Consider the following 15,105-nt stretch of genomic DNA (forward strand, 5'->3'; position numbering starts at 1 on the left):
ACCCTGGGTGAGTCACTTAACCCCAACCGCCTCACCAAACCAAAACAAAACCAAAAACCCCAAACCATCTCACATTGCCAACTTCCCTGATCTATAATTTAGCCTTGCCCGCAGAAGCTGCTGCAGTGTGTGTGTGTGTGTGTGTGTGTGTGTGTGTGTGTGTGTGTGTGTGTGGTGGAGGGGGATGGGGTGGGGTGGGGTGGACACATACAAAAAAGTTACCTCCTTGGCATTCTCCCACCCACTGTCCTTGGTTGTATTATTTCTGCTTAAAATATGAATTGTCGACAGCCTCAAACTCTCTTCTACTTTCCTCTCAATCTAGAACTAATGCTCTTTAACATGTTCCTGTATGATCCAGGTGAGGCCACAGCCATCAGCTTCAGTTAAAAAAAAAGATGACACCAGATAGAAAACTGCAAATGATACTTCTGCAGGGCAGCAGCTAAGGAAAGTGTCAAAAGAAAAGGAGGAATAAGGGCTGGGGGAGGGGGAGAGCTAATGCCCCTTACTAATGGAAATATTAATAAGCACAGGGCTTCCTATCGACCAGGAAGGTTTTTAGTCCAGAATAATTCAAAGGTAAAGCAAATCAAAGCCCTGACAAGTTTTTTTTGTCTGTTTGTACTTTATTTTATGTAAGAGATGTGTGTGTGTGTGTATGTCCTAACTTGTGATTTCATCAGTGCAGGAACTCCAGTTGTAGCAATTCCCTCCATCACTACAGGTCAGTAACATATCTGGGACACTGAGAGGTTAAGTGACTTGCCAGGATATGTCCAAGTCTTTCTAACTCCAAGGTCAGCCCTTTCTCTGCTATACTATACTGTCTTTCATGTCATAGATGTGATCCCTCAGACATACGGTGCTCATTCCCTCCATACCTTTGGTCATACAAGTTGATTCATTTCAAGAAATATTTATTAATCACCGACTAAGTACCACGTACGATGTTATACAGATGCCAGAAAGACAAAGGGGTGGGGAGGGAGAAATGCCATTTATTTGAGACATCAGACTTGTTCCATTTGGCCCCAGAGGGCAGAATTAGAACTGGTGCAAGCTGCAAAAAGGTACATTTAGGTTAACATAAGGAAAAGTAACCTAACAATGAGAGCTACTCAAAAGTGTAGTGTGTTTTGCTGGGAGGTAGTAAGTTCTCTTTTACTGTAAGACTTCAAATAAGGGTTAAGACTGGCCCACGTAACAGGTGGGTACAATGTAGAGGGGATTCTTTTACACAGGTGGGTTAGACAAGTTGGTCCCTTCTAATTCTGAGACTGTGGCGCTACTACAAATGGATAGAAGAGATGCCTAAATACCTCATGCAATGACATTTCTTGTTGCCTTTGGGCACATGATAAACTAATATGACCAACTGTTTTACTGACTCTGCCAAGGAAAACCTACGAAGTATTTTTTGCTGCAATGTCTTTTTTTCTTACTTAATATTTTATTTTCCCCCCTGAAAGATTATACTCAGTTTTGCTGGGTAGGTGATTCTTGGTTGTAATTCTAGCTCTTTTGCCCTCCAGAATGTCGTACTCCAAGCCCTCTAATCCTTTAATGTAGAAGTTGCTAAATCTTGTGTTATCCTGACTATGGCTTCATGATACTTGAATTGTTTCTTATAGACTGCTTGAAGTATTTTTTTCCCCTTGATCTACGAGGTCTGGAATTTGGCTATAATATTCCTGGGAGTTTTCATTTTGGGATCTCTTTCAGGAGGTGATCGGTGATTTTTTTCAATTTCTATTTTACCCTCTGGTTCTAGAAATCAGGGCAGTTTGATAATTTCTTGAAAGATGTCTAGGCTTTTTTTTTTAAATCATAACTTTCAGGTAGTCCAATATGCTAAATTGGGACTGTACTTTCCAAGTGGAAGGCACACTGTCCCAAACTTCAGGTTTTTTTGTGCAGCTAGTTTCAGAGATAATTCTGGCGACCTGAAAGTTTTTGGCTATTCCAAGGCGGTATGATCTAGAGAGAGCTGTGTTTACTACTCTCCTGTACTGTGCACTGGCTTGTGAGCTACCACAAGCACTCTCTTCAACCCTGGAACTGTGACCAGGGTCCCTGCTCTCCGGAGACCATGAGCGCTCTGCTGTGCTCGTGCTCCTCCTCGCACTAGGACTAAGAGCCGGCACTGCAACCCAGATCCAATTATAAGCAATACAACAGAGCCCTGCCTCTGGTGCCAGCAAAGCGACTGCTGTAAATCTCTTTCTGACCCATTGTCCAATCCCCTTACCATCTGTGGGCTGAGAGGTCTGCACACTGCCACTGATTCAGCCACCCCAAGTCCTGCTCCTCCTTTGCTGGGGCCAGGTCTGCACTGCTTGACGGCGTTCCGCTCTCACTCCGGTGCAACATATCTTTCCTGCTAACCTTCTAAGTTGTCTTGGGCTAGAAAATGTTTCACTGTCTTTTTGTGGGTTCTGCCATTCGAGATTTTGTTTAAAGTCATTACTTAAAGGCATTTGGATGGGTTTGGGGGAGAGCTCAGGTGAGTCCCTGCCTTTACTCCACCACCTTGGCTCCGCCTCCTGCAATGTCTTTAGTGGATGACCACAGGCCACACTCTGCTTTAATAAGGGCTAGATTTGGGGAAAAACATGTGACATACATTCAGCCCAATACAATATACTGACCCCCCACCCCCATGCCTCAAATTCTCTCCCTTCTCATCTCCATCTCCTGACTTGCCTCAAATTTCAAGTAAAATCCTTCCTTTTCAAGAATTCCTTCCCAGTCCCCCCAAATGCTAGTGTCTTCCCTCTGGGATTCTCTTCAGTTGATCCAGGTTCTTTCATATTTATCAATTGTTGTTTGCATGTTGTCACTCTCTCCCTCCTTTTCCTCCATTAAACTGTGAGTTTCTTGAGGGCAGGGTCTGTTTCTTTGCCCTTTTTTGAATCCTCACCGCTCAGCATAGCACCTGGTACCTAACAGGTGCTTCAGAAATACTTGTTGACCCAAATCTCCAACTGCCTGTACAGCTGCCAGTTTGGCAGTATTGGACAATCTCTTGTTCTCTAACTGTGTTTCAGTCTTATCTCCTTAACCAGACTATAAGGAATTCAAACAGGCAGGGGATGTATCTTTGTGTCCCTATATAACACAATGTTCCTCCGGTAAAACTCTATTCTGATGCTTCATTTGTATCCCCAGCAGTCAGCATAGTGCCTGGCACATAGCAGGCACTTAATAAATGTTTACTGAATTGAACTGAATCATGAAAGTGGCCTTGGGTTTTTGAGGATTCTGCCAGCAGGAGGCAGGCTTTGCCCAGGCAGGCTGCGCTAGAAAGGCTAGGCAGTACAAAGTGAGGTGTACTCTGTGCCAGACATCTCAGGACCAGCCTAAGGGAGTTCAAAGAGATTGGTTCCTGGATAATGCATTTTTCTGCCACAGCAACTGATGAAGACCCCTCACTCAAATGCAGCAGGACTGCAGAACTGCACTGGTGGGAGGGGCACCCACATCAACAAAACAGCTCCCCAAAGTGCTCCAGAAAGCAGAGGACTGACATTACAATTTAAGTTTTTGTCTTCCTATCTCTAATTTCTAGAAGAGTGCCTTAAGAATTTTTCCCCCATGTCCCTGCAAGTAAACTGGAAAAACTAATGTGAAGAAAAAAGAAATTATATGATGCCTGGCACACAGAATGCACTTAATGGCTGTTCACTGACTTCATTAATGAATATTAATATCCTGATTCTTAATTAGGATCACTCAAACAACTTTTCCTTTTTCCCTTTGGTTTTTTTTTTTGGCTAGGCAATGGGGTTAAGTGACTTGCCCAGGGTCACACAGCTAGTAAGTGTTATGTGTCTGAGGCTGGATTTGAACTCAGGTCCTCCTGAATCCAGGGCTGATGCTCTATCCAGTGCACTACCTAGCTGCCCCAACTCAAAAAATTTTTTAAAATAATTAACTTAGGAATATGTTGCTCTGTTGCCAGGTATTTCCTAGGCATAAAATTTATTAATCTACTTTTAAGATGAAAAGTGAAGACCCAGCTGAATCAGAAAAGCCCTATCCTATGTGTGTGTCCAAAGGGTATAAGACCTCCATTATATTTTTCATGAGGTAAGTAGGGACATAACTGAGGTAGGCTTTGTAATCAAACTTTTTGCTTACTGAAATGTCAAATGAAAAAATTAACTTTAATTTGAATATTTGTTTTTCTGGTATGAACAAACTTTGAAATAAAAGCTATTTCCATAATACATTAAATTTTTTTTTTGCCTGAACTGGTAATTTCCTTGGTATAATAAGTGAACTCCCACTGAGGAAACTCCCTCTAAGGACACCTATCAGCAACTTCTCTGAAACTTCTAGACTTTTCTGTTTGAGGCAATGAGAGGTTAGGTGACTTGCACAGGGTAGATAGCTTGAATATGTCCCTTGAGAGATTTGAACTCAGGTCTTCCTGCCTCCAAGACATGTACTGTATTGACTATTCCATGTGGTCTCTCTACTAGGAGCTTAATAAATGTTTAAATTGTTTAACTGTGCTCTAGTCACCTAATACTCATCCAATAAATATTTGTTGATTCATTATAAATTCATTATAAAACTTCTTGGAGGCCTTATCATGGGGTTCTACTGTGGTTGTCCTTTAGAAATTAGAGAGGATCAGGTTTTTGGAGGCCACAGCAATGCCAAGGAATGGATTCTCTTCAGTGACAGAAGGAAAAGGGGAAATGTTGCTAAGGAGTATGAATTCTATGTGATGGTATAAGCAAAGCATAAAACAGAGCTTCGGGCTTTGCTTCAAGTATACAGAACATGAGAAAATGCAAAGGAGGAAAGGAGCATTAAAGTGGTACAATGTCATGAACTTTTGCTTCTGCATTAGCAAGTGACCTTAGGGTGACCTGATAAGAGGGTAACTGTATCCTGGTAAGGAAAGAATGATACATACAGCCAAGACAGTTAAAAAAAAAAAAAGGAAAACTGAGTAAGAAAACAGTAAAATTCATTCATTTATCAGAGATTTATCGTGGCAAATACATCACTTCATAAGCCTGAGTTTTAAAAAGCTAGATGTGAAAGCAAGGTATGGTTTTCCTTCCCAGGTACTCTGTTAGCAATTCAGGTAGCTATCATGAGGTGAACACTACTGCCTGGATGTAGTATCATGGGCCACCATGCTTGGAATGCATTCCTTCCTCATCTTTGCCTTTCACTTCCTTTAGAACTCAGCTCAAATGTCACCTCCTGAATGAAGCCCTTCCAAGCTTTCCACAGACACTAGCGCTTCCCTGTAAAATTGGCTTTGCATTTATTTTCAAAAATAATTTTATTATGTTTTGTTTTTACATTGCCTAAATTTTTGTCAGCAAGCTTCTCCCTCCAGCCTCCCAGAAAGCCTTCCTAAAGTTAAAAAGAATCTAAGGAAGGAAGGAAGGAAGGAAGGGAGGAAGAGAGGAAGAGAGGAAGAGAAAAAAAGAGAGAAAGAAAGAAAGAAAGAAAGAGAGAGAGAGAGAGAGAGAGAGAGAGAAAGAAAGAAAGAAAGAAAGAAAGAAAGAAAGAAAGAAAGAAAGAAAGAAAGAAAGAAAGAAAGAAAGAAAGGGAAAAATCAGCAAAACTGATAAATATACAGAAAAGGTCTGAAACTACACATACTCTCACTGACCTATCTCTACAAAGAAGTGGTCAGAGTTGTCTTCTCACAGCTTCCTTTGGGGCCCAAAGCTTGTTGTTTATAATTCAGCAAGATTTATCTTCCATTGTTTTGTGGTTGTAGTCAATGTGTATACTGTTTTCTGGGCTCTCCTTACTTTGATTTGTATTAGTTTACATAATTCTTTCCCCAACTCTGTATTCATCAAATTTATTGGGGTTTTTTTGGGGGGCTAGGCAATGGGGTTAAGTGACTTGCCCAGGGTGACACAGCTAGTAAGTGTTCTGTATCTGAGGCCAGATTTGAACTCAGGTCCTCCTGAATCCAGGGCCAGTGCTCTATCCACTGTGCCACCTACCCGTCCCTGTTGTTTCTTACAGCACAGTAACAGTCTCATTCACGTACCACAATTTTTTTAGTCATTTCCCCAAAGATGGACGTACACCTTTTCCAGTCCTTGCTACCACAAAAAGTACTGCTATAAACATTTTGCTGTTTATAGGGACTTCCTTCTTATTGATGACCACCTTGGAGTATATGCCTACTAGTGAAAACTCTGGGTCAAAGAGTGGAGATATTTTGGCCACTTTATGTACATAATTTCAAATTGCTTTCCATAATGGTTGTAATCATTCACGGTTCCATTAACAATACACTAGCATGACAATCTTTCCATAACCCCTCCAATGCTGATTATTTCCTTCTTTTGTCATCTTTGCCAATTTGCTGAATATTAGTGGAATCTTCAGGACTGTTTTGATTTGTATTTCTTTCACTATTAGTGAGCTGGAGCGTTCTTTTGAGTTTGCTTTGAGTTTTTTAATTCTTTTGGTCTGAACGTAGTGATGTCATTTTGGTCTCCTTCAAGAACAAAGGACAACCAACCAATCAATAATTTGCAATTCTTCTGAGAACTGTTTTCTCAAGTCCTTTTGATGAGGTAGAAAAGAGTGCTTCTGGCAGACGAAGCAAGCAGGACATGAGATAGAAGATGAGAAGCAGGATGTAACCAGCCAAAAAAGTGATCAAAGAAGACTATGCCTTCAAGGGACTCACCTATGCGCTTTCACAAAGCACCCTCAATTCTAGAACAACTCTTCCCTTCCTCTTTTCTTCACTTATCATCTCCAGACTACCAGATATCCCAGGCATTTTGGAGCCATGCTTGCTCCTCCCATTCTCTCGTCCTTTCCCCCCTATTCCACAGAATTGTACTTAAACCATACCACAGACCTAGCTAACTGCCTTCACCTCTTACAAGAAGCAGGGGCCGCACTGCTCCCTTAGGGGAGCAGGGTTTGCAGCTCATGCTCTGCCTCCCATGTGGAGTACAGCCCACTGGGGCTCCGCCTCACAAGAAGCAGATCTGTTTGGGTGCACTGTCCCAATAAATGTCTTTCTTTAACTTGGAGACTGAGTGAATTCTTTCAGGATAGCATCCTCTATTCCTCATCATTTCAGTTAGCACCCCAACATTCCTGGGGTCTACCCTGAACTCATCACCAATGGCTACAGAGAAGGTCTAAGTGAATTCTTTCACACGTGAACCAGTTCTCCCAATTCTGACCTCAACACTTTGATCACTTACCTACTAAGGAATGGCTTTTGGTTTTATGCATATATATGCATTATGTATATATATACAACTATATAATGTCATGTATGATACAATTTATTTTGTTATATATAAAAATAGATTTTATGCACTATATATACATATAGAGTGTGTGTGTGTATTTTATATATATATATATATATATGTACATAAATATCTATATATCTTCCATATCAGGCACAAATAAAATCTATCTATCTATCTATCTATCCATCTATATTTGTTAGTTTTCTATATATCTTGGACACCAAACCTTTATCTGAGATAAAATATTTTTTCCCACTCAACTACTTCCTTTCTTATCCTAGATGAATTTTGTGCAGAAGCTTTTCAATTTCAAGCAATCAAAATTATTTATTTTATCTTTTATAAATTTTCCTTTATTGCTTTTTAAGTTAGGAATACAACTCCTTCCCATAGCTGTGAAAAGCATGTGATCTGCTTTTCTTCTCATTTAATGACAGGTTTATGGAATTATCTTTACTATCAAAGTCACATATACAGTTTGAATTTATTGTGAAATAAGGTACAAGATGTTGATCTAAGCTTAATTTCTATCAGACTGCTTTCAAGCTTTCCTAGTGTTTTTTGTCAAATAGGTAAGTTTTTCATAAGTAATTTGTGTTTTGGGGTTTATCAAATACTGAGTTACTGAGTTCTCTTTGTATTACTTTGTATGTATTTTGCAAATATTACTTTGCATAAACTTTTGGGTGTATATGTTGTCATTCTCTGGAGAATGTAAACTTTATGAGTGTTTGTACTATTTCATTTATGTATTTATATCCCCAGAACTTAGCACAGTGCCTAGCAGGTAGCGGTTGCTTAATAAATGCTTATTATTTGGAACTGCAGAAAAAGTTACTAAACTGTATATACACTTTTAGTTACCATTATTAAGCCTACTCCCAAAGAGATCAAAGAAAGAAAAAAAGGTTCCACATGCACAAATACTTATATTGGCAAAGAACTGAAAAATATAGGGATGCCCAGAACTTGGGGAATGGCTGAACAAATGATGGCATATCAATATCTTGGGATATTTTTGTGCTATAAGAAATGTAGAGACAATTTCAGAGAAACTTGGGAAGACTTGTATGAACTGAGTTAGGGTACAGTAAGGGGAGCCAGGAGAACAATTTATACAATAACAACAACAACACAATAAAGAACAACAATTTTGAAAGACTTAACTCTGCTCAATGCAGTGATCAATTTTGATTCCAGAAAAGTGATGATAGGAATGATACCCACACCTCCTGACAGAGAGGTGACAGACTAAACACGTGACTTAGACACACACTTTTGGACATGGCCAGTGGGGGAATCTCTTTTGCATGATTAAACATATTTGTTACAAGGGCTTTGTTTTATTTAATTTTTCCAGTGTATGGGGAGGGGGGGGTGTCAGGGGAGAAAAAATATAAATGCTTGGTAATTGAAATAAAATAAAATTTAATTACAAATAAAAAAATTAATAAATGTCTGTTGACTGATGGACCTAATAAATATTAACGGGAGTTCAAATGATAGAGAGAAATCCTTTGGGGAATACTTGCTAAATTTGTCATGGAAATTAATATGGAAGATATAGAATTTGAGCTAGGGAGGTAGTGGAAGAGTATCCCAGGCAAGGAGATTGGAATGGGTAATAGACTCAAAATTAGAATATATATGGCATGGGAACCAATGAAGAGATCAAGCAGGCTAGTACAAAGGTTTGCGGAGGTAAATAATAAGATGTAGGAGGTTGGGGATTCCCCTTGAGTAGCTGTACCATAAATGTGCAATCTTGGCAAAAAAAAGAAGTGAGAGAAATAGAGGCATGGAGCAAGACTGATAGTATCTCAAACTCATCATGTCAAAAGAGAACTCCTATCCCAATCCCTCATCCGCCCACCTCTCTTGCAAACATCCTATTTCTACTAAGGGCACCACCATCTTTCCAAGTCACCATGAGGGATCAAACTTCAAAAGTGCCAAAACTTAAGACAATGGTCATACAGTAAAGGGATAATGATGTCATGAGTATAGATGACCAAGATGGAAACTCCTTGCAAACAGAGAAAGGAATACCCCTAGAGCCTGACATGATTCAGAAGGCAGAGAAATTGTTTCTTTTATCCTTCCTTCCTAGGTTAGCTAGGAAATTCTGGCATGTTAGCTTAAAGTAGAACTTCATAGAGTCTGTGGGGCTAAGGCTGTCCATCTGCCTGTAGAATAATCATTGAACAGATGGGAGAAAATTTTAAAGCCTTTTCCTGACATCCTACAGAAAATCAGCCAAATCATCTACTCAGGCTTCCCAAGAGGAGGCAGCTGGAGACAATGTGGTTTTCTCAGATTAATGGAAAAGCTATGGGTCAGCGGGGGTGAGAGAGCATGTAGGTCAGCCAGCCTTGTCTGTCTTCCAGAAACTCTCAAATGTGCCTTCGAGGTTGAGAGAGCTCAGAGAAGAAGGACTATTTTTGCTAAGTCAGTGCTGCAAAGTGAAAGAAAACCCAATGCCATATTGTATTTGAAGGCCTGTCTTATATACACTCAAGCAAGTGTGGTATTTGTGAAGCAGAGGATCTTCTTTCAGCTGATAGCTACAGGGCTGTTCCTGCTACAATACCATGTGGCAGATTCACATGTTGCCTAAAATACAACAAAAATACCAGGCTTCCCATCTACTATAAGCACCCTGTGGAGAATATCATTGCCATTTTGCAGATGAGAAGGCTGAAGCTGAGCAAAGTAACTTGACTGGCATCACACAGCTGAAAGGGGTAGCTGGGATTCTGACCTGTTTTTACTCTACATCTGGTACAGTTTCATTACAGCCTCTCTTCCACTAATACATGTACAGTAAGAAGAATACTGTTGTACCCCTAAAATCTCTATTTTCCATATTATCCTTAACAACCTCCTAAGAGGGAGGATGCATATTCTATAAAACTCCAGAACTAAGTCCAACCTGCAGAAATGATGGGGAGGTAGATTTTGGATCAGTAGATGAAAGAATTTTTCTCATTATCAGAACTATCCAACAAAAGCTGTGTTGTCCAGGTCAATAGGGGAAGTCAAGAAAAGAATGGATAAGATTCAATTTATTAGGAATAAAGATTTTTTGCATCACACATGTGGCTGGGCTAGATATCCTCTTCTAACTTTAAAGATTCTACAACTAAGCCCTAAACCACACAGCTGGAAGGTTTTCTTGCAGAAGACATAGAAGACACAGGAGGCTGAGCCACAACACTGAGCTGATTCAGGGTACCTTTTGCCTACTTGCCTGTGCTGCTGATCATGCCCCTATCTGAGAAGACAGACAATTAAGACTACAACAATCAGAAACAGGATAATACCATGAAAAGGAAGACAGTGTTATGATCTCAGAAAATTTGTATTCCAGTATGCTGGGCCAGATGTGTCAAACTACCAGGACCACAATCAGATTCAAATATAATTGGGAAATGTTTAACAAAATAAATAAAATACAACATAGATAATATTAATTTGTGGTTTTCTAAGTCAATGTGGCATGCAGGGATTCATTTCTACTTGAGTTTACTACTTCTGGGCTAGCCCAATGCAACAAAGAGGGAAAGACTCATAGATGGTTAGTGATTCAAGGGGCCTTTTGGAGGCCATCTAGTCCACTTGTTCACTTAGCTAAAGAAAGTGAAACCCAGAGAGCTGAAGTAATTTCCCCAAAGTCACACAATTTGTTGGTGTCACACTGAATTGATCCCAGAACCCTCAATGCAGTTCTGGGTCCCTCACAATACATTTCATCTGAGAACCAAAACATGAAGGTGGGACCCACAATGAGTAGAGATTGACAGACCCTACTCAGCCATTCAGAGATGATAACTACATGCATTACTAAAGGTCAGTGGGAGAAAAAACATTTAGGATAGGAGAAACCTTTTAGGCACCCCTAAATTACACCAAGCAGGTAGCCTGCCTACTCCTCTATAGGTGGGGCCCACCCAGATGGACATGAAGAGGCACATATAGTAAAAATGTTTCATTTGCTGATCTGATATAAAATCCCAAAGAATTAACCTAAGATTCAGTAGTACCTGTTTATAATCCCAGCTCTATCACTAACTCACTGTGTGATCCTGAAAAAAATCCCTTTGCCTCTGGATATCACTTTCTTCATCTGTAAAATGAATTGGCTGGATTAGATGATCTACAAGGTCCCCTGGGCCTCAGTTTCCTCATTTGTAAAATGAAGGTGTTGAACTACATCATCTTGAAGTCTCCTTCTTGCTCTAAAATTCTATTACTATGAAATTTGATTACTACACCCTCCTGAGAAAATGAGCAACAATAACCACACACAGCCTTCATTCACCTCTCAGGGAAAGCTGTTTTCCATCTATTAGAGACTAAATAAATTAGGGAAACTAAAAGTCAGTTTAAATTAAACAGATGCATCAAAATAAAATGGCAATAAGAGAAGGACACAGAGCAAGTTTCATTTTAGCCAGGCTTTCACCAACCCTTTATCAAGGAGGTAAATTATTAATGTATTAGGCTGAGGAAGAGCACTTCCTGGGTGCTGGGTACACTGAACGAACTGACTCATTAGCCTCTACTTAAAAAAGCCAGTGATCAATGTGAGAAGGCCAGGTTGGGGTGGAAACCAACCATTTCCAGAGCAAAGAGACAATTCAGGTATCTGTGGCTAAGGCCTAATCTATTCTGGCCTATTGTGAGTCACAATCTTTGAATTCTTGATTTATAGAATCCTTCTTGCTCAGCCAAACAGGCAAGGTGATTAGGTAGATGCTTAATAAATGTTCTGGAGTTGACTAAATCTCAAAATACTCTTCCACAGTGATAGGTTACATGAGACCTAAACCTATCTAGGGTTGCAGGGAATGGAGAAAGGCATTTGGGGCTAAGCTATTTGCTTAGCAGGCTCTAGGAAGCCCCTGTATCCACAAGCATATTCCCTCTGCTTGATGGCTTTTAGCTTTTTGATAAGACAGAAATATCCAGAGGCTGATCACACCTAGGAGGAAAAAATCTCAAGTTGGAGGCTCCCCTCAGTTCCCAGTCCTAGACAGAACAGGGCTCTAGCTCACTCTCAGAAATAAATAACTAGCTATTGGATTTGCCCACTGATGAACCTCCCACCTATTTTCATTTCAGAAAAGATTCTGCAGTAGGTTTGCAGTAGGTCTGTAGTAGTACGAGGGTTTGACCATGGTAGCTTTCCTGGAGAGTGCACCAGTGAAAAGCCAAAACAGCCAGGAGGCTGCGAATCAGGACACTCAGGCCTGGTTCTCTGTTTAGCCATTAACAAGTTGCGTGCCTTGGACATCTCACAACTTTTCTAGGCCTCTATTTCCAAACTCTGTAAAGTGAGGGGGTGAAAACAGATGATCTCTTAAGGTGCCTTCTAGCTCTAAATTTCTACAGCAATTATCTTCCTTCTCCTACCTCTGGTTGCAACAACCTAGAGAAAGATAACTGATCCTGCTTAAGCCATAAAGTAACCAGGAAGAAGATCCTTCACATTCATGAATGACATCTCTTATCCATTTTATAATCAGGTTTTTTTACAGCACTTAGTAAATGCTGCCAATGCTTGCAAATAGGCTGATTCAAAGGTGAAAACCCAAACAAAAGGGTGCAATGATATCCTTCTAAGATGGGAGTAATACCCTTCTAACAGATCAGTTTAGTTTAAGCTGATTTCTGATGATTCAGTTCTATGGTGTAGGAAGTTGCAAAAATGTGTGTGACTGGACTCATGTGCAACATATGGAAATCCTGTTCCTCAATATTCTCTAATGTATTGTCTCTCTCCTGAGCTCTAGTGCTGTATCGCGCTGGACATTTTGAACAAAGTGGACATTCGTGCCCGTTAGAAATTTCAAACTGAATGTTCTATAGACATCTTAGGTTTACCATGCCCCACACTCACTCTTCTTCCAAACTTAGTTCTGTCTCTCAAAATCCTTCCAGTCACCCAGATGCACAACTTCCAACTCACCTTTAACTCTTCACTCTACCTCAACCACATATCTTAGTGCCTTTCCTCTATGATTATATTATTTTCATATAATATTTCCATCTTCTCTCTCCCCATTAGAGTGTGAGCTTCTTAAGGACAGGTGCTATTTTTGCCTTTCCTTGTATCCCCAGTGCTTAGGACAGTCCCTGGCACAAAGCAGGAACCTCATAAATGCTTGTTGACTGACTTGACATCCAACCAACTGCCGAATCTTGTCATTGCATCTCTCACATACATGCTCTTCTTTCTACTCGCATAGCCACCACCCAAGTTTAGGTGTTTATCACCACTCAAATAGGCTGTTGCAATAGCCTCCTATTTAGTCTTTCTGCTTAAGTCTCTCCTTACTTCAACAGAAGAGAAATGATTATTTCTCTTATATTAATAACCAATTATTAAATTAGGACCAAGGTTTTTCTCCTTTTCTACTTTCTCATTCAGAAATCAGTGCCAGTAGGTTATTCAGGCAGCCTTTGAAGCACAGGGCATCATGATAATGAGAGGGAAAATTCAGATCTGTTTAAAAGATAAAGGAATTTTAATTTAGGCAAATTGATGGATCCCAGCCCACTGTCTTTTACTCAGAAAGGTCTGGGTAAAAGTGGATTCTCCCTTTTGTCTAGATTACCCTGTGTAGGGTGATATGGGTACAGAAAAGTTTCTTTGACCAAGACTGAGTGATCAGAGTCCCACCCCCAGACCCTCAACAGAATAAGCCCACCTCTCATTATAATGTTCATCCTCTCATTACTTCTTAACCAATCAGAGTTGATTTCCACTCTCAGGTGCACCTCCTCTTCCAAAGGCTTTATAAGTATTGAAGGTTCCACAGGTTAGGCCTCTTTGATAGTCCAGAGGACAAACAAGTCTTTTTTGTTGACTACTTGTTAGCTGTAGTTGATAAAACTGATTATAATTTACCCAGAAATTATGTCTCTTGCAAATTTTTACTTGACACAAATCTATCCTTCATACAGCTGACAAAAGTGTATTCCTAACTCATAGATCTGACTGTCACTGCCCTGACAAATAAACCACAGTGGCTCCCTATTACCTTTAGGGTCAAATATAAACCCTATGGTATTCCACAATTTCCATGAAAAGCCTTAATATATATGATTCCCTTTCCTGTCACTCTTATGTTCAGCCAAACTGGCTTTCTCACTGTTTCTCACACATGATACTTCATCCCTTTGCCTCTGCATAGGTCATCAGTTCCTATGCCTGGAATGCACTTCTTCCTCACATTTACCTCCAAAGAATCCCCAGTTTCCTTAAACACTCAACTCAAGGGCCACTTTCTAAACAAAGCCTTTTCTAATCTCACATACGAGTGCCTCCCCATCCTTACAGCAACGACAAAAATCACCATTTATTTGTTTATATGTCTTTCCCCAATAGGCTATAAGCTCCTAGAAGGCAAGGAATATATTTCATTTCTACCTCTGTATCCCTGGCAGATAGAAGGGACTTAATAAATTGTTGTTGAATGATGGAAAATTTAAGTCGTTTAGGAGCTGGTAAATTATTAAAAGAAATCAATACTTCCAAGTAACTGAGGCTGGCCTATGGCAAATTAGGTCTTTATCTTGTCCCTTCTTTCCCTCTTTAGACTCCTTTTTTTCCCTCCCTAAACCATGTGTTCAAGTAATTGAATACTCTGCCTCCTGGCCCCTTCATTGCTCTGAACCTTGCCAACCCCCTACCCTGCCCCCAACCCCTCTTGGAAGTCACCAATCCTTCTGAACTGAATCTACTAGATAACAAATAGCTAGAGTCACCTGATACAATGATCTGTCCTGTGACAATAAGAGTTGCTTATGCCTTCATCCCACCCAG

General features: G+C 40.1%; 1 protein-coding gene across 7 annotated transcripts in view; it reads right to left on the bottom strand.

The window, feature by feature from the left end:
* CHLSN (cholesin) overlaps positions 1 to 15,105 on the bottom strand; it is a 351,907-nt gene that overhangs the window by 207,095 nt on the left and 129,707 nt on the right. The window lies entirely within an intron of this gene.

Source organism: Phascolarctos cinereus, unplaced genomic scaffold, assembly GCF_003287225.1.
Source record: "Phascolarctos cinereus isolate Bilbo 61053 unplaced genomic scaffold, phaCin_HiC Scaffold_4;HRSCAF=312, whole genome shotgun sequence".
Classification (NCBI taxonomy): Eukaryota; Metazoa; Chordata; class Mammalia; order Diprotodontia; family Phascolarctidae; genus Phascolarctos; species Phascolarctos cinereus.